This window comes from Callithrix jacchus, chromosome 6 (assembly GCF_049354715.1).
Source record: "Callithrix jacchus isolate 240 chromosome 6, calJac240_pri, whole genome shotgun sequence".
Classification (NCBI taxonomy): domain Eukaryota; kingdom Metazoa; phylum Chordata; class Mammalia; order Primates; family Cebidae; genus Callithrix; species Callithrix jacchus.
In genome coordinates this window covers 159,820,927-159,841,317 of record NC_133507.1, presented here as the reverse complement: position 1 = coordinate 159,841,317, position 20,391 = coordinate 159,820,927, and the positions used below count along the sequence as shown (strand labels likewise).

At 49.2% G+C, this 20,391-nt stretch overlaps 1 protein-coding gene across 1 annotated transcript in view; it reads right to left on the bottom strand.

Annotated features, from left to right (window-relative positions):
* ASB1 (ankyrin repeat and SOCS box containing 1) overlaps window positions 1-20,391 on the bottom strand; it is a 127,821-nt gene that overhangs the window by 33,739 nt on the left and 73,691 nt on the right. The gene's annotated exons all lie outside the window — the stretch shown is intronic.

The window sequence follows — 20,391 nt, the reverse complement described above, 5'->3', positions numbered from 1 at the left end:
GAATCATGGAGATGGTCGCTTCCATGCTGTTTTCGTGATAGTGAGTTAAGTTTTCAGCAGATCTGATGCTTTTCTAAGGAGCTTTTCCCCTTTTGCTCAGCACTTCTTCTTGCCATCCTTTGAAGAAGGATGTGTTTGCTCCCCCTTCCACCATGATTGTAAGTTGTTTGAGGCCTTCTCAGCCCTGCAAAACTATGAGTCATTTAAACCTCTTTTCCTTATGAATTTACCCAGTCTTTGGTAGTTCTTTACAGCAATGTGAGATTGGACTAATAAACACCGCTATGATTCAATTACCTCCCATCAAGTCCCTCCCATGGCACATGGAAATTATGGGAACTACAATTCAAGATGAGATTTGGGTGGGACACAGCTAAACCCCGTTATTTCATTCATGGCCCCTTTAAAATATCATGTCCTCACATTTCAAAACACAATTATGTATTTCTAACAGTCCTCCAAAGTCTTAATTCATTCCATCATTATCCTCAAAGTCCAAATCTAAAGTCTCATCTGAGACGAGGTAAGTTCCTTCTGCCTATGAGCCTGTAAAACCAAAAGCAAGTTAGTTAACTTCCAAGATACAACGGAGGTACAGGCACTGGACAAATACACTCATTCCAAAAGGAAGAAACTGGCCAAAAAAGAGTCTCCAAGCCCCATCCAAGTCCAAAATCCAACAGGGCAGTAAACAAACATTAAACTTTGGTTACATCTCCCTTCTGCAATGCCCTAGCAGAGGTTCTCCATGAGGGCTTTGCCCCATAGCAGACTTCTGCCTGGACATCTAGGCATTTCCATACATCCTCTGAAATCTAAGCTGAGGTTCCCAAACCTCAGTTCTTGACTCCTGTGAACCCACAGGTCCAATACCATGTGTAAGCCACTGAGGCTTGGGGCTTGCACCCTCTGAAGCAACAGCCTGAGCTCCATGTTGCTTTAGCCACAGCTGAAACTCACTCTATCACCAAGTCCCTATACTACACAAAGCAGCAAGGCCTTTCAGACAACCAGCTCTCCTGAGAACTCACTCACTATCACTAGGACAGCAAGGGGGAAATCTGCCCCCTTGATCCAATCACCTCCAACCAGGCCCCTTCCCCAGCACTGGGAATTTCAATTCAACATGAGATTTGGTTGGAGACACAGAGTCAAACTATATCAACATCTAACCCTATTTGAGCCACCATGGGCAACCAGGAGGCTTGAATAACCAACCTACTGCTTCCAGACTAGATGGCTTTCTGTGTGACCCCAAGAGAGACTCCCAGCCTCTGCTGATTCCTATGTAAAGTGTGGGTCAGAACTGGATGGTATCGTAGGTTACTTTAGCTCCATATGATTCTCATATAAAATTCCACCCAGCAGTCGGGCAAGAGATGCACTGGGGAGAGGAGGTGGAAGCCGCAGGTTGTTGATAAAATCCTGAACTCGCTTGGCTCTGTGCTTCAAACAAGCACCTTCCCAACATCTATGACTGTCTTTGAACTGCTCATAAAGAGCGCTGATTAATGTGACACTTCACATGCCCACCATGAAATTAGGACGGCCCTTAGATCTTCAAACCTGCGGTCCCGGTGCCTTCGCCCCATCAATCAGAGATGAAACCGCCATTGCACTGCAAGGAGACGAGACCGTCCTGGAGTTCTGCCATGAAAGAATCGCTGGGACTCAAAGGAGAGGAAAACAAGGGAAGGGGAGAGGGGGAGAGGGGAATAGAAGCCGCTTCCAGAAGGAATAAATTTGTGCGTGTACTTTGATCCTGCTATGATTTTTATTTGTTTTAGCCACATCCTTTTCACTGCACCACTCAGCTAAAGGTGCTTTAAATTAGATGCCGCTAGGAAACCCTCCCCCTCCCCCTCCTTCCCTGCCTGCCACACGGGCCCACAGTCTTCAGTCAGTGTGAGATGTATCATCAGGCCATGCTCAAATGTAACTGGAATAAATTGAGACAAATAAACTCAAAGGCACCACATGCATTTGGAATGTTCTTTGCCAGGGTTTCCTAACGTGCTTGCAGGCAGCTAACTCTCAACGCAAACAAAAAGTGGCAGTGTTTACCCAGCTTTGCTCTGGAGCATGTTGAGAGCCTCTGACTCACAGATCGCTGCTGATTGAGTCTGCGTGAACATCGGTGTTCACTGTCCCCCAGCTGGCTTCCTTCCCTATTCCATGCTCCTCCCTTTCCCAGGTGTCCCAGCTGAACAGGGACTTGTTTGGGGTCCTCTGTTCCTCTCCTCTACCTGCCTTTAATAGGATAGCACAGAGATCACAAGGCCCTTGAGAGCAGATATGAGAAGTGAGAATCATGTCTCACTGTGAGGACCCCGGGACCTCTGTTAAAACAAAGCAAACCAGTCCCTGGCATGGCCAGCCCGTTCTGCTCAGCATTCAGGAGAGAGCTGCCTACCAGAAACCTCCTCGTTGGTGCTCCTGTTAAAGAAGATGTCTCAGGGCACCTTTAGGGAGGATCTGAAATGAACCCCTCACCTTCCAAAACCTTCTTTCTTGGCCAACCTTGTTCCATGACCAGCCACATGGCTGTGGATTTACTGGCTCTCTGGACCCTCACCCTCCCATCAGGTGCCATCTTGTCCATGTTTCTTGTCCATGTCACACATGTCAGCTGTCTGCTACTGCACTGCCAGGCACAGCCATGATGGTCTCAGAGCCATTGGTTCCCAGCATGGAGGTGAGCTTCAGTGGTACAATGATGATGAAGGCACTGGGTGCCTAGTAGCTACAGACTTTGGATTGTATCCATTTCCAATGATTAAACAGGTGGGAGTGCAGTGGTGCAATCATCATGGCTCATTACAGCCTCAACCTCCTGGGCTCAAGCGATTGATCCTCCCACCTCAGCCTCACAAATAGATGGAACTACAGGCATACCACCATGCCTGGCTAATTTTTTTAAATTACTATTTTAGTAGAGAAGGGGTCTTGCTATGTTGCCAAGGCTGGTCTCAAACTCCTGACCTCAAGTGATCCTCTCACCTCAGCCTCCCAAAGTGCTGGGATTACAGATGTGAGTCGCTGTGCCTGGATCAAGTATGTACAGTTATAAATAACACACTTTGTTTGTGATTTCCTTAGCTTCACTCTATGAACTGCCAGCTTGCCAGGCCTCTGTCATTCTCTCTGACAGTCTCCACAGTCTGATACCCTATGGGTAGGTCGGTGTCTCTCTCTCTCTCTCTCTCTCTCTCTCTCTCTCTTTCTCTCTCTCTCTCTCAGTTCCTCTTTGGCTGCCAAGAATTTCTCAAGCTGTGACAGCACCCCAGTTTCCCCAGTTTCTTACAAGGCATCTCTTTGTAAGTCTCCCCTGCTGCACTTAGTCTGTTGGGAACGTTCCAGGTAATCAGCTTCTACAGCAGAAGTGACAAGGCCTGAGCAGCCTCTCACTAGATTTGGAAGAAGGGAGAGCAGGTGTGGGTGGCCTACTGCCCAGCTCCCGCCACCAGGCTGTGGCACTTCCCACCCCCTGAGTTTCACTGATTCCACACTGGAATTGTAGGATTCGGGGAGCATCCTACTCCTTCCTCAGACAGACACACGCATGGGACAACCTTTCAGTAAAACCATCTGGGATGGGATCCAGTCGGAAGGTACATCTTAGAAAGCTTTCCCTTGTTTTCTTACCATCTCTTTTGAATTCCTACATCTCAGGTCAGTTCTGCTAGTTAACACTTCCCAGGAAAGTCACCGACCCCTCTGATGTCAGAATGTATCAGAAGACAATCTGTGGCAGGGAGAGTAATGCTCCTCAGCGTTCAACCCAGTCTCCACACTGTCCTGCCTTCTTGCCGCACAGCGGGAGCAGGGCCATGTGGCTGGTTCTGGACCAGTCTGGGTCCCAAGTGATGAGTGATGTGTGTCACCTCTGGGCCAAAATATAGAAGAAACAGTGCATGGCCCTCCAGGGGCCCCTTCCCCTGCTACACTCTCCCAGATGGTAGAGTCTCCATCAGCTTGGGTCCTGGGTGTCTCAGGAGAGCAGAGCCCCTGCTGACCTCCACAGAACATGTAGCCTGAGAAAGAAGTCAATCTGCGCTGGATCAGCTTCTGGGACACCAGGATCAGCTCCAGGTCATTCCTAATACCAACGATTTCTAGGTCTTGGCTGAAACTACCCCACTCCCCGAGGATACAAAATACTCTCCTATCTGTCCTTCTGGAATGTTTCAGTCCTTCTTTATTACACCAAATCTTTAATCCAGCCGGAGTGTACTGTATGTATGAAATGGCAGAAGATGTTGCTTTTTGGGTAACATTTTTTTCCCAATGGATAGCCAGTGATCTAAAATCTTGCATTCAATTCTCCCGACTTACTTGAAATGCCACACATATCAAATGATAAATTACACCGCATACGGTCTCCCTATCCGGAATCTCTGCACAGGGATGGGTGCGCTAACTGGAATTACAGTGTCTGTTGTCAGGTCAGTATGCCCGGGGAAGTTACTTTGCCTGTTCCCCATTTCTCCCCAAGCCAGTGCCTACGCTGGACATTCATGATACAAAAGGGCCGGGGCCGCATTCCAAGTGAGTGTGTGTAGGAAACCTCTCACGGAGCAGACACGGTGGGGAGCGGGCAGGGTCACACGGATCAAAGGTTTCCTGAGGAAGGTCAAGGGGACTTGCCAAGCCTACCCGATGAACAAAAATTGAGAGCAGAAGAGGACAGAGCTCATCGGCCCCTGAAAATCTCCAGCTCCAGGACCAAGAAGCAGAGTGCTGGAGGCAGCCTCCCTCATGACAGGACAGCGCTTGAGACTGTCGAGAGGCACAAGCCCAAATCGGACCCGGACTGCTCTCCAGCAGCTTCCAGACACAGATGGAGGCCTGGGCCACAGCCCGCACTGGAGACTGGGAGGAGAAGCTGCAGGTGCAGCCGTCGTTACCCGGTATACAAGGACCCCATGCCAGCAGCTCACGACGCCATGGACCAACTACTTTTTAAGATCAGCTGTGTCTTCTCTTCCTCAGGCCACCACTCTCTCCAATAACAGGGTAGAAAAAGCCCTTGATGAAAAAAGGCAACAGGAAATGCTGGGCAAGTTAAATCACTTGGTATTTCAAAATATTATTTGACCACAACCATTTTAATTGTCTAAGAGAATCTGCATTTGTGTGGTTCCTTAAATTGTACTCTTCTTTTAACATAATTTATTTGAGTAAAGGTCTCACTATGTTACCCAGGCTGGTCTCAAACTTCTGGGCTCAAACGATCCTCCCCCTCAGCTTCCCAGAGCATTGGAAGTACAGGCGTGAGCCGCCACACCCAGCAAAATTGTAGGCTTTCTTCCTGTCTTTAAATTTTGCTTGACTTCCAGTTCAAAATGGCAGACTGAAGCGTTTAGATCTTCTGCCACAAATCCCATTAAAATAACGAGGTAAATATGGAACTATGAACATAAACATATTTCCTACTGCACTAGAAACAGAGAACCGTGCCGAATCCTGGCGGATGTGAATAGAGCCCCTCACACGGAAGCCAGAGCAAAATGGAGGGGGAAGCCGAGGGCAGCACGGGCGTGGGACGGGCTCTCCCTGAGGAGCCTCAGCAACGACTCATGCGTGGCAACATTTGTGACCTTCAGCAGGACGGAGGCATGGGACTGTGATGGGACTCACGGCAGACCTCCTAGGACCTCTGGAATAGATACAGAGAGCTTGGCTGAACCACCTCCACTGCCCCCAACCAGGCTTCAGCGAGCCACAGCTCCCTAAGTCGTGGGGTGACCTGCTTGGGGGCCATAGCAAGAACCTGCAGTCACAGAAAGACATAGGGAGCGCCCCCCACCCAGTCACCAGGCTGACAAAGGAAGGAAACAGAGGCTTGGGAAGGCGGCAAAGTCACCCCAGGACAAAGCCTCCTAGGCCATCCTAACATCCAGGACATTCCATTAATTTCGCTTAGTAAAAAGTGACCCAAGAGCTGCAGGTCAGGAACCAGGGGGTCCCGTGCGCCAACCTCCCCCTTGGCCCCATTGAGCTATTGGCTGAACGAGCACAAGCCCCAAGCTCCATTCTAGGCCAGGGAAACACAGCCCCCTCCTCAGCGGAGCCTGAACATGTACAGTGTGTCCATTAGAGCCCAGGGCAACTCCAGTCCACGAGCTCAGGTGGTACTGCTGAGTCGGGTGTCAGGCCTCACCTGCTTCCCCTTCCCCTGGCAGAAGCACCTTTGGAACAGGGCACCCTGATCACCTGTGCCCAACAAATGAAGGCCAACAGGCAGCCTGAGCCCCACTCAGCACCGCCCAGGAGCCTGGACAGCCAGCTGCTGGGGTTCACACACCCACTGGGGAGAGAGGACACACATGCCCATTGGCTCTGTCCACCTGCCCCTGGGGGCTGCACCACAAGCAACTCTAGCCTCAAAGGTCATTGGCCACTCCAGCCATCCAAAAGAACCACTGAGGAAGGGGAACATCAGCCAGATCTTGAGGTGGGAAGTGATGGGTTCCAGATTGCATTTTAGGAAAATATGCACCAAGAAAGGATTGGGCCAGGCCAGATCACTCCTTTGCTTGGGACCTCAGGAAAGAAGGGGTTCTAGAAAGCCTGAGTTATGAGGGAGGCAGGGATTTGAATCTCAGCGCTGACTCTGACAAGCTGTGTGACCTCAAACAAACCACCTGCTCTCTGTCCAATAGGCCCTTCAGGGATGTGACCCCAGTGAGCCCAGCCTGGGGCAGATGCTGTGAGTTGGCACCGCATCATGTTGGCATGGGCTGCAGCCCCCCTCGGGAACATTTCCTTTCCATCCTTGTTAGCCAGTGTCTTTGGGGTCACAGTGAGTGTCGAGCACGGCAGCAGGGAGCCCCCTCCACCCCCCCCCACTCCCCCAGGACTCCAGCTACACTCTCACAGGTTGTACAAAGAAGACGTCAGCCTACGGAACCGTGTGCTGTGTAAGCTCCTCACTGCAAACACCCCCCCAAAGGTTAGAGACCGGGGGACCCACACGAGAACAATAGGCCTCCGCCTCTGAGGTCAGGCCTCTGACCATGGCCGTGTGTGCCATGACGCCCTACATGGCTCTCCTTCCCCAGGAGGCCCGCCCAGCTCAGCTCTGCCTGCAGAGAAGGGCGCAGAGCTCTGGGGGCTGGCTTTCCTCAGCCCAAGTAATCACAGATGTGTGTCTGCACATGTCACCGGCCAGACACCCGCGACCCTGCAGTAGATCCTCATTAACCCAGGGACTCAAGGACTCAGAGGAGCGAGGGCTGGAGAGGAGCAAGGAGGGCCTGAGCACAGGCAGGGATGGGGAACCTACAGAGAGGCCAGGCGGCATGTGCCCGTGCTGATGGGCAAGGAGTGCCACCCAAGGGGGCAGCCTGCCACGGGGCCAGGGACGGTTGTGGGAGCCTGAGCAGGGCAGGTTGGGGAGCCACAGGGAAGAGTTTATGAATCGGCATCCTGCCCCCTCTCCCTCCCTCCTGAGCCCAGCTATTAAACCCCTTCTGGCCTCCAGATGCGCTGTCTGCAAGCTATTTCCCTTTTGTTATTTCAAGCTCAGGGCCTTGATCTTTTGCCACTTTGGAAGGAGCGGAGAAACAAAGGGATCTGGTGCTGCTGCTTAATAGCGCGGCTGGCTGGGCCCGCTGGGCCGGCCTGTGTCTGCTGCTCTGTGCCGTCACTGCAGGGCCATCCCTTTGATGGGAGCAAGGCAGGGACCTGGCCCAGGAGCCCTCTGAGAGCCGCTCAGCAGCTCCCTCTCCTGTCCCTCCTGCAGAGGGAGCCGGCAGCCCACTGTCTTCCTCCTCACCCTGGTGGCCGCCCAGAGACAAGGGGTACATAGGAAGTCCTCGTGCTCCCCGATGTCTGGAGCATACTGCAACCCGCCAGCAGGGCTGCTGGGTCCCCTGCAGGCCATGTCGGCCCCCCACCCTCCTGCAGCATGTCAGGAAGAGCACCAAACTGGGAGTCCACAGGCCTGCGTTCCAGTTGCAAGCACGCCCCAGGCAGGCTGGACCTCTGCTTGCCTGGTTGGCCTCCATGGCACTGGCTCTGAATTCAGGGCTGGCCCCAGAGGGGGACGCACCAGACACTTGCTGAGTGATGAAAATCCCAGCTCTGCCATGAGGAGCCTGTGACCGGGGCCAGTTACAATCATTCTTCATTCCCTCCCTCCTGGATTCACACACCCACCCTATAAGCACCCTGACCACCTGCTCTGTGCCAGACAATAAATGGACGTCATCCCTGCCCTCAGCTGTAATGAATGTAACAAGGGCTGTGACAGAGACCCTGATGGAGGACATCAGAGTGTCCCACTAGAGGGAGGGATGGACGTCAGGATGGCAGCTTCCCAGGCTGACACCCATCCTGAGCCCAAAGGACGGAGGGAGTTTCTCAAGTGAAGGAAAAAGGGAGACCAGTCCATGCAGAAGATGAAACCTGGGGGTACCTGGAGACACAAGAGATTGAGGACACTTGGGGAACACTTAGGAGCCCATGTGGCGAAAAACCTCAAAGAGGCAGAAAAGAAGATTTGCTAAAGGGGACCGTGTGTCCCCCAACACCCCCCCCCCCGAGAGCCAGGAGCCACACAGAGCAGAAAATTGGGAGGAGACCCGCCTGCAAAGTGTGAGGGGCTGACCCACCAGCTGGGGAACTGCAGACAGCAGTAGATGCAGAGGTCACTGTACCCCAAAATGACAGGGGGCCACAGCCAAAGAGGAGGGAGAGGCAGCTCTAAGAAGACCAGGGAAGAGCGGTCACCAGGACCTGGGACTTCGCACCCCAGAGCAGGTAGTGGCGTGCAGGCCCCTCCAGACAAGGTACCTGGCAGGAACACAAGTGCCATCTGGGAGGGGCTCTGCTTGGGTAGTACTTGGTGTGCTGTGATGGAAACAGGTGGCAGGAATGACCAGGCAGAGGGCAGGCAGATACAGACATCCAGTGTCAGACGTCAGGAGGGCAGTCTGGGCCAGAGGCAGGGGAGCAGAGCCTGGGGATGGCGGGGACCCAGGGCAGCTGCCACACTTAAAGGCTGGAGAATCCCAGGATAATATCCTGGAGACTGGCTTGGCCCATCCTGGGAAAACACAGTCACCTGTTCCCCTCCTGCTGCTGTGGGAGGGGAAGGTCTCAAGACACATGACCCAGCAGGCTCCCACCACAGAAACACTCTTGCCCACACCTTGGTCCTATAAGCCTGCTCCTCACCCCACATTGTCCCAGGCCTGAGGGTACAAGCTGTAACCATGTTTTCCTGAGGCACAGGCTGTGCAGTGGGACCCATAGAAAATGCCTTTCCAGATGCCTTTGGTTTGTACAAGGTGCTGCCACTCTCAGATCAAGGGGCACAAAGCCCTGGGCTAGGAGTGAAAGGCCTGGGCCAAGTCTGAGCTCTGCCTCTAGTACAGCAGTGACCATGTCTTTCAGCCTCATTCACTCTGCTGGGTGTTATAACACCTGAGCATACCCACAGAGGGCTGGTGCAGGTATCAGCTGGGTATGGAAAGCAATGCTTTGTTCATTATCAAAATAACATGAACATTAAGGATGTTAAGAATGTTCAAGTTCATCATCACCACCACCATCACCATCATCGCCACCACCATCAACCCCATAATCACCATCACCATCACCATCACCATCACTGACATCACCAGCATCACCATCACCATCATCATCACCATCACCATCATCATCACCAGCATCACCATCATCGCCACCACCATCAACCCCATAATCACCATCACCGTCACTGTCACCATCACCATCACCATCACTGACATCACCAGCATCACCATCATCATCATCACCATCACCATCATCATCACCAGCATCACCATCATCGCCACCACCATCAACCCCATAATCACCATCACCGTCACTGTCACCATCACCATCACCATCACTGACATCACCAGCATCACCATCATCATCATCACCATCACCATCATCATCACCAGCATCACCATCATCGCCACCACCATCAACCCCATAATCACCATAACCATCACTGTCACCATCACCAGCATCACCATCATCATCATCGCCACCACCATCAACCCCATAATCACCATCACCATCACTGACATCACCAGCATCACCATCACCATCATCACCATCACCATCATCATCACCACCACCACCATCACCATCATCGCCACCACCATCAATCCCATAATCACCATCACCATCACTGTCACCATCACCATCACCATCACTGACATCACCAGCATCACCATCATCATCACCAGCATCATCACTACCATCACCATCATCATCACTACCATCACCATCATCATCACCAGCATCACCATCATCATCATCACCATCACCATCATCATCGTCACCAGCATCACCATCATCGCCACCACCATCAACCCCATAATCACCATCACCATCACTGTCACCATCACCATCACCATCACTGACATCACCAGCATCACCATCATCATCATCACCATCACCACCACCATCATCATCGCCACCACCATCAACCCCATAATCACCATCACCATCACTGTCACCATCACCATCACCATCACTGACATCACCAGCATCACCATCATCACTACCATCACCATCATCATCACCAGCATCACCATCATCACTACCATCACCATCATCATCACCAGCATCATCACCAGCATCACCATCATCACCAGCATCACCATCATCACCATCACCAGCATCACCATCATCATCACTACCATCACCATCATCATCACCAGCATCACCATCATCACCATCACCATCATCATCACCAGCATCATCACCATCACCATCATCATCACCAGCATCATCACCATCACCATCATCACCATCACCATCATCATCACCAGCATCACCACCATCACCATCACCATCATCACCAGCATCACCATCATCACCATCACCATCATCATCACCAGCATCACCATCACCATCATCACCAGCATCACCATCATCACCATCACCATATCACCAGCATCACCACCATCACCATCACCATCATCACCAGCATCACCATCATCATCATCATCACTACCATCAACATCACCAGCATCACCATCATCATCACCATCATCATCACCATCACCATCATCACCAGCATCACCATCATCATCACCATCATCACTACCATCAACATCATCACCAGCATCACCATCATCACCATCACCATCATCATCACCAGCATCACCATCATCACCATCACCATCATCACCAGCATCACCATCATCACTACCATCACCATCATCACCAGCATCATCACTACCATCACCACCATAATCACCACTACTACCACATTACTGTCACCATCATCATCACCATCACCACCATAATCACCACTACTACCACATTACTGTCACCATCACCATCACCATCACCACCATAATCACCATCACCACATTACTGTCACCATCACCATCATCATCACCACCATCACCACCATCACTATCATCATGACCATCATCACTACCACTATCACTATTACCATCACCACCACAATCACCATCACTGTCACCATCACCAACACCATCACCACCACAGCCATCATCACTCTCATCATCACCACCGTCTAACCTGCACTGCAAGGCCTGCCGCCAGCCTATCCTCTCAAATGGTCTTCCTGTGATAGAGAACAGGCAACTCTCTGAGTCATCCCATCGCATTTCCAGACAGTTTTGCTCACAGAAAGCAATCTGCTTCTTTTGTTTGTTCGTTTGCATTGTAATTGGCCTTCCATCTACAAGGTCTGTTGTGGATTCCTAGAAAAGAATACCTGAGGCTGGGTAATTTATTTTTTTAAAAACAGAGGTTTCTTTAGCCCATGGTTGTGCAGGCTGGGAAGTTCAGGGTAACGGCAAGTTCCCTCCGCCTCCCTCTCGGAGTCAGGGCAAGGAGACCCTGCCTCCCGTCTCCCACTGTGATCAGGGCACAGGGCGGCATGACACAAAGTCCCTGCTTTGTGTCTTTTCAAAGACAGAATAGTGAAGGTGGAGCAAGCTTTCTAGAGCCCCAGGCCTGGCTGTATTACTTAGACTTGTGCCAACCTGGCCAGGTCATTTAGCTTTTCTGAGCCTGAGTTTCCCCAAATGGTTATGAGGAGAATTCAAGGAGGCCATGTGACTGCCTGGTACATGGCCTCACCCCCAAGAAGAGCCTAAAAATGTGATTTCCCTGTGAGCTCCACTGAGGGAGGTCCATAGGGAGAGCAGTGCCTGCTGCTGGGGTCGCCTCTTGGGCCCAGGGCTGCCGGTGGCTGGGAGTTCTGTGAGGTGGGGCAGGTGGGACCTCCGGGACCAGTCAAAAGTGGCCTGAGTAGAGCCTCCCCACAGACTATTGCCAGGGGCCCAGCCGACCTTCACTGCATGCTAAGCCAGACCTCTTGAAATGGCAGCAAGTAAAGACTCATTCAAGACAAGAAGGAGCCAAAGCAGGCAGATCACCTGAGGTCAGGAGTTCGAGACCAGCCTGACTAACATGGTAAAACCCCGCCTCTAATAAAAATACAAAAATTAGCTGGGTGTACTGGCAGATGCCTGTAATCCCAGCTACTCAAGAAGCTGAGGCAGAGCTTGAACCAGGGAGGTGGAGGTTACAGTGAGCCGAGATCGCGCCATTGCACTCCAGCCAGGGTGACAGAGTGAGACTGTCTCAGAAAAAAAAGATAAGAAGGAGAGCCCGGGCTAAAGACAGTGGGCCCTAATGTGCAAAAGGCAGGGTATACAGGGGCTGGTGGGCTGACTTCCAGTCCAGGCCACATCACTAAGCACCAGCAGATTGACTTACCCACCCTGGGCCTTGCCTCTTCACCTTTAACAGCAAGGCCAGACCAGAAGCAGTGTGTGCAAGCACGTGTGAACAGGTATGTGCACAAACCTCCAGGGAGGGGCTCTGTGATTTTCAACAGATCACCAGGGACCCAGCACTGAAAACTGAACACAAACCCCAGTGGTAGATAATCTCCAAGAACCTCCACGTTCTGTGCCCCAACCACCATGGCCAGTGCAGAGTCCCTGGGTGGGAGGGGGGTGAGGGGGCACCTACAGAGAGCAGAGCCAACCCCCGAGCAGCAGGGTCCCTGCATGATGGTAAGAACACCCCAACTTCTCCTTTGCTCCCTCTAGATAAGGAAGGCTCCAGGATCTTTGTCCAAATAGCACAACAAGGCCCAGGGCAGAGATGAAAGGGCTGAGCTGGCATTGTAGGAGTAGCTCCTGATAGACCAGATCTCAAAGTTGGATGTTTGATTGATGAATTCTTCTGTGTAAAAATAAATAGCATGACGACCCACAAGCTCGCCACAAAGAGCAGAGGGGGAGGAGGAGCTGCAATGTGCCCCCCACATGGCAAGCCCTGGAAAGCGTGTAGGTCTGCGTGTGTGTGCAGTGCGTGTCTGTGTAAGTAAATACATCAGCGTGTGTGTGAAATGTGTTCTCACATCAAGCGTTCCGACCCTCCGTTTGCCTGGGGAGGCGGAAGTGCTCAGAGTGAAAATCAGATGCAGACATGTGTATGACAGCAAGTCCAAGTCTAATTAAAACAAGCTTCCCACCTCCCCTCTCCAGGAACTGAGATGACCCCTGCTGGATTCTCAGTAGCTTCTGTAGGTTTGGTGCGTTTTTAAAAGGAACTAAGCATTATCCCATCAAGTACATAGGATGAACTGTGTATGTTTCCGTTTAAACCCTCGAGTCTCAGATGGTATTTAATTCTGTGAAAACCACTGAAATCCTGCAGGATTCTGAGGAAACAATCTACAGATTCACGTCAGTCCTTCCCGAACCTCCGACAAAACGAGAATTCTTTCCCGATGAGCCTCCCACCCCCATAGCTGGGCGGACACTTAGATGAAGCAAGAGCTTTGATGCGAGAGAAGTGTCATGGCTTGAGCCAACACTCACAGCTGCCCTCGAAGGGACCAAGGAGACATCTCATTAATGAGCTCTGGTAAATTCCGGGGCTGAGGCAGGGTTTTGTTTCATCCCGGATGGCGAAAGAAAGAAAAAAAATGGCATAAAACTGCACATTTACCAATACACCAGACAAATCACACCGCAGAACAGACTCCCTCTTACCCACTAATACCAAAAATAAACACAAAGAAAAGGTCAAGGATGATGCCAAAATCACCAAAAACCGCCAGCCCATGATGCTGTAGAGGAAACCCGCTGCGGGGTGCATAGAGAACGCAGTCCAGACCGAAGGGAGTCACGGGGCCCAGGCGTACAGGACAAGGACTTCTGCTCTCACTCGTTTGGGGCACATGGAAAACCTATGTGAAACTGCTGTCACTCCAAGACAGGTAAACAAAAGAAAGCCAGCACCTTAAGGTATACAAAACTTCAAAATCAAAATACACCAAGTAAAAAAGCAGTTAAAGAGAGCACTTCAAAACACTCACAGCAAGAAGTTAGAGTTCAAACAAAAACTGTCTCATATTCTCAAGTAAATAAAAGCAAACAGGTAAAAGTATAGACATGTAGGTATCTTTTCCATCTAGCTAACTTTTGAAGTGCCTTATAGATGTATATTTATTTATTTATATACATCAATAAATTATATATACACATATATATTTTATATACATATATTTTTATATATACATATAAATATACATTAATATATACTATATATTTATATATAAATATACATATGTGTGTATATACATATATATGTATAGATACTATGTATTTATATACATCTAAATATTTATATATTTATTTATATGTATATAAATACATGTATTTATATATATAAAGCATATATAAATAGGTTTACATAAAACATATAAATATATATATGTACTGTATATATATTATCTTACCTAATTCTTAAATTGAATTAATAGTCTTATTGCCATTTTAAACATGAAGAAAATGAAGCACCTGAAATTGAAGTGAATTGATAATTATAACAATAAATATAAATGGGACAAATATGTTGTTCCAGTTTCTATTTGCTGGGTAACAAACCACCCTAAAACTCAGCAATATAAAAGCCATTTTATTTATGCTCACAGTTCTGTATGTCAGGAGTCAGGGCAGGCACAGAGAGGAAAGCTTTTCTCTATCCTACCATGTCGGCAGCCTCATTCCCATGAAATAGGAGATAGCGGGGACAGCTCAACTGGCCCCACATGTGTGGGCCCTGATTCTTCTTGACATGGCATCCTCTGGGATTCTCAGTAACTTCTGTAGATTGGGTGCATTTTTCAAAGAAGCTAACCACTATCCCATGTATGATGAACTGCTTATGTTTTCATTTAAACCTTCTGAGTCTATGAGGGTATTTAAATACATGAAATCCTGCAGGATTCTGGGGAAACAGTTTACTGGTTTACATCAGTCCTCCCTGAACCCCCAACAACACAATTCTTTCCTGATGAGTCTCCCAGCCCTGTAGCCGAATGGATGTTTAGATGAAACAAGAGCTTTGATGTGAGAGAAATTACCAAGGTGACTTATTTTTTTTGCCAGTCTAGTGATCCTAGCAACTGGGATGGTAAGAGTGGAATAGCTAGGATCTCTCTCCCCTCTCTCCCCTCTCTCCCCTCTCTCCCTCTCTCTCTCCCCCTCTCTCTCTCTCTCTCTCTCTCTCTCTCTCTCTCTCTCTCTCTCTCTCTCTCCCTCCCTCCCTCCCTCCCTCTCCCTCTCTTCAAGTGGCTTCTTGATGCAGCTAGCTTGGATTCATCATAGAATTGTGGCCTCAAGGTAGTTGCACTTCTCACATAGTGCTGCCTACCCTCATCCCCTTGCAAGTGAGCAGCAAGATACCAAAGCAAAAGTACCGAAGTTCCTTCCAGTCCAGCCTTGGAAGTCATGCAGTATCAAGTCCCCTGCATTCCACTGATCAAGACAGTCACAGAGCCTGTCTAAATTTCAAGGGAAGGGAGCCTTAGACCCCAACTCTTGAAAAGAGGACGGTCAAAGAAGTTGTGGCCATCTTTAATCTGCCACACCTACCTTTTCAAAGAAAAAAGTTACTCAGTAGTCAGGAAAGCCTGCAATGCTCTGGAGGAAACCAACTGAAGAAAATAAAAAAATGCACTCCTAAATAACCAAAGGGTCAAAGGAAAAATCCCAGGGGAAACCAGAAAATACTTTGATGTGAATGAAACAAAAACTTGTAAGTATGATACCAAGACTTACGGGATGCAGCTAAAGCGGTGCTTTGAGGGAAATGTCTAGCGATAAATGCTAGATCACAAAAGAACAAAGATCTCAAATCAATAACCTACCCTCCCACCTGCAAAAAAAAAAAAAAAATAAGAGCCAACCCAACTGAAAACAAGCAGAAGGAAGGAAATAATAAAGATTAGATCAGAAATAAGAGGAATAGGGAACAGAAAACCAATGCAGAAAATCAATGAAATCCGAAAGCTGGTCCCTTGAAAATGTCAACAATACTGACCAACCTTTAGCTAGACTTGTATCAAGTGAAGAGACTGAACTGGTAAATACTATATGAATCCAAAAATTGCACAGAAAGAAAAGTCCAGACCCACCCAAGCTTTATCACTGAATTCTGTCAAACATTTAAAAAAAATTAGGCCAGGTACGGTGGCTCAAGCCTGTAATCCCAGCACTTTGGGAGGCCGAGGCGGGCGGATCACGAGGTCAAGAGATCAAGACCATCCTGGCCAACATGGTGAAACCCCGTCTCTACTAAAAATACAAAAAACATTAGCTGGGCATGGTGGCATGTGCCTGCAGTCCCAGCCACCCAGAAGGCTGAGGCAGGAGAATTGCTTGAACCCGGGAGGTGGAGGTTGCAGTGAGCTGAGATTGTGCCACTGCACTCCAGCCTGGTGCCTAGTGACAGAACAAGACTCTGTCTCAAAAAATAATAATAATATTAATTCTTCACGACTCTTCCAAAAAATAGAAAAGGCAGGAACACTTCTGAACTCATTTTATGAGGTCACTATTACCCTGATGCCAAAACCAGAAAAGATATTACAAAAAAAGAAAACTACAGACCAATATCTCATATGAATATAAACAAAAATTTCTCAGTAACATACTAGCAAACTGCATCTGCAGCATATAAAAAGAAGTATCCATACACCCACGGCCAAGAGAGATTTCTCCCAAGAAGGCAAGCTTGGTTCAACATCTGAAAATAAATGAATATAATACATCATATCAATAAAACAAGAAACAAAAGTTATATGATATTCTCAATGGATGTAGAAAAAGCTTTTGACAATATTTAACACATTTTCACGATTTAAAAAACACTTAACAAACTGGAAAACAGAGAAGAACTTCCTCACTTAATAAAGTGCATCTACAAAAAACTTACAGCTAAGTTCATACCTGGTTGTGAAATTGCTGTTTTCTCCCTCATATCGTCAAAATTGATACCTTTTGTGCTTCAAAGGACACCGTCAAGGAAGTAAAATTAACTCAGCAAATTAAAGAAATACTTCTAAATAATACGTCTGATAAAAGACCTGCATTTGGAATACATAAAGAAGTCTTCTAACTCAGTAACAAAAAGACAAATAACCCAATTTTTAAAAGGGCTAAGAATATTAAATAGACATTTCTCCAAACAAGAGTTACAAATGACCCATAAGCACATGAGAAGATACTCAGTATCACTTGTCATCAGGGAAACAAAAATCAAAACCACAAGGAAATACCACTTCACACCCACAAGGATTTCTAGAAATCCAGGCGTTTATCAACTGACAAATGGATGAACCAAATGTGGTCTATCCACACAATGGAAAAGAATGAAGTATTGATCATGCTACAACGTGGATGAACCTTGAACACATTATACTAAGCGGAAAAAGCCAGACACAGAAGGCTGTATATTACATAATTCCATTCATAGAAAAGGTTCAAAATAGGAAAATCTATGGAGACAGTAAATCCGTGGTTGCTCAGGACTGCGGGCAAGGGTGAAGCTGAGGAGGCGTGAACTAAGGAGGATCAAAATGCTCGAAGGTGAACTGTGATGATGGCTGCACAGCTCTGTGAATGTGAATGTGAACACTTAGTTGTATTATTTAAAGGGGTGCAACTTCGTCTGTTCAAGCTGCTATACCAAATACCAACAACGGGGTAGCTCTGAAAACAACAGAAATTTATTTCTTACAGTTCTGCAAAGTCAAGGCCCTGGCAGATTCAGTGGCTGCTGGGGGCCCGCTTTCTGGGTCATACGTGGCCCCCTGTAGCTGTGTCCCCACACGGTGGAAAAAAGGAAGAAGAATAGCTCTCTGGGGCCTCTTTAAAGGGGTGCTAGCCCCATTCACCTAATCACCTCCCGAAGGCGCCAACCCAACACGATTACCTTGGTGATTAGGTTTTCAATATATGAATCTGGGGACACACAAACATTCAGACTAAGTTGTATGAAATTTCAGCTTAGACATATGTATGTGAAGTATAACTCAATAAAGCCAATTTTTTTAAGCCATAGAACCTTTCCAGATTTGTGGGGAGTGGGAGTTGACCCCACCTCCTGATAGAAGGAATGTCAGAGACTTTGAGGCCATCTTTAATCTGCCACACTAAACTTTTTAAAGAAAAAAATCACTCAGATTCAACCCTTTTGAAACTCAGCACTGTGATTTAAAAAGTACTGCCCCTGCCGGGCACGGTGGCTCACACCTGTAATCCCAGCACTTTGGGAGGCTGAGGTGGGTGGATCACCTGAGATCAGGAGTTTGAGACTAGCCTGGCCAACATGGTGAAACCCTGTATCTAGTAAAAATACAACAATTAGCCAGGCGTGGTGGTGGGTGCCGGTAGTCCCAGCTACTCAGAGGGCTGAGGCAGGAGAATCACTGGAACCAGGAAGGCAGAGGTTGTAGTGAGCTGAGGTCGCACCATTGCACTCCAACCTAGGTGACAAGAGCGAGACTCTGTCCCCAAAACATAATAATAATAAATAAAACTAGAAATTGCAGACCTTAAACAGACAAGGCTCAGCAAACTGCCTTTGCTCCAGATCCAGCCTGACCTCCTGCTCGTGTAAGTGAAGCTTCACAGCAGCACAGCCATAACCACCGAGGCTTTCTCACAGCACAGCAGAGCTGAGTATGTGTGACGAGGACCGAACGGCTCACAAAGCAAGCCTAGAATATTTACTATCTGTCCCTTTACAGAAAACACTGCTGACTCCTGCCCTAAAACAAAACAAACAAAAAACTCAGAAAAGCTGAAGGTAAAAGAGTGAGCAAAGTAGTGGCAGACAAAAGGAAAGCAGTCTCCGCCCACGTGACCTTGAGATGACATCATCCCTCGCCAGGCGCCGCTTCTCCAGCACATTGGATGCCCTCAGCCAGCAGCCACGGTGGGATGGGAGCAGCTCCAGACGCAAAGGTGCAGGGTTTGGCACAAGGCGGGGCTGGGCATCTGTGAGTCAGTAGAACAGTGGGCCTCACCCAACCATCCAGGCAAGAGCACAGGCCGTGTGAATCTTGTAATCACAGGAGCCCTCAGAAGCAGAAGAGGAAGACAAGAGGGCCAGTGTGAAAGATGCAGCAGCCAGAGAGGCAGAGAACCAGGAGGGCAGGAGGAACACAAGCAGCTCCAGGGTCAAGGCCAGGCCCCAGCCGACAGCCACCAGGGTGGGGACCTCCATCCTCCTGCCACAAAGACCGGAAGTCGGCCATAATCTGAATGAGCTAGAAAGCCACTTCTGCCCAGAGCTCTCCGCCCCAGAAGTTCAGTCTTGGGAGACCCTGAGCAGAAAACCCAACTGAGCCAGCTCAGACATGGGACCTGCAGACCTGGGAGCCAGGAACCAAAAAAAAAAAAAAAAGCCAGGACAGCCCAGTGAGGGCTGAATAGAGGAAGATGAATACAGATAGATGATCAACGAGGACAGTGATGGGAGAGGTGGCTGCCTGGCTGTCACCTGTGGCCAAGCAGCCAGGAATGCTGACCCCAGCTCTGTGGTCATGGAGGGGCACTCCGAGGCCCTGGGCACCGGGCAGCCCCTGCTGAGCAGAGCTGTCCTCCCTCTGTTCCCTCAGGGTCTGGTGACCTGAGCTGCCTATGGCTGGGCTGGGTTTCTCCAGTGGTCCCAGCCCCACATCAGGGGGCTCCTTCTCGGAGACTGAATAGGGGACTCCCGGTCAGGCATTAAGCAGAGGGGACACATTCACCTTCTCCTGTCCATCTCTGCCCTCTGGAGAACAGCGTCTCTAACCCAACCACACGCTCAACCCTCAACCCTCACCTGCATGTGGGTCACAGGGGATGTGAGAATCCTGAGCTGCTCTGCTCAGCCTCCCATGGAACAAGGCTGAACAGGCTCCTGGGTGACTTCTGGGATCTCATGGCCATGAGCTGTGGTTGAGGATCCCGGACGTTCTGAGAATGGTGGAGGACGTGTGGGTAGGCTAGGCCCATGGGCCAGAGTCCACTGTCCATCTCCTGCCATGGCCACCCCCTGCTCCAGGACATCCTAACT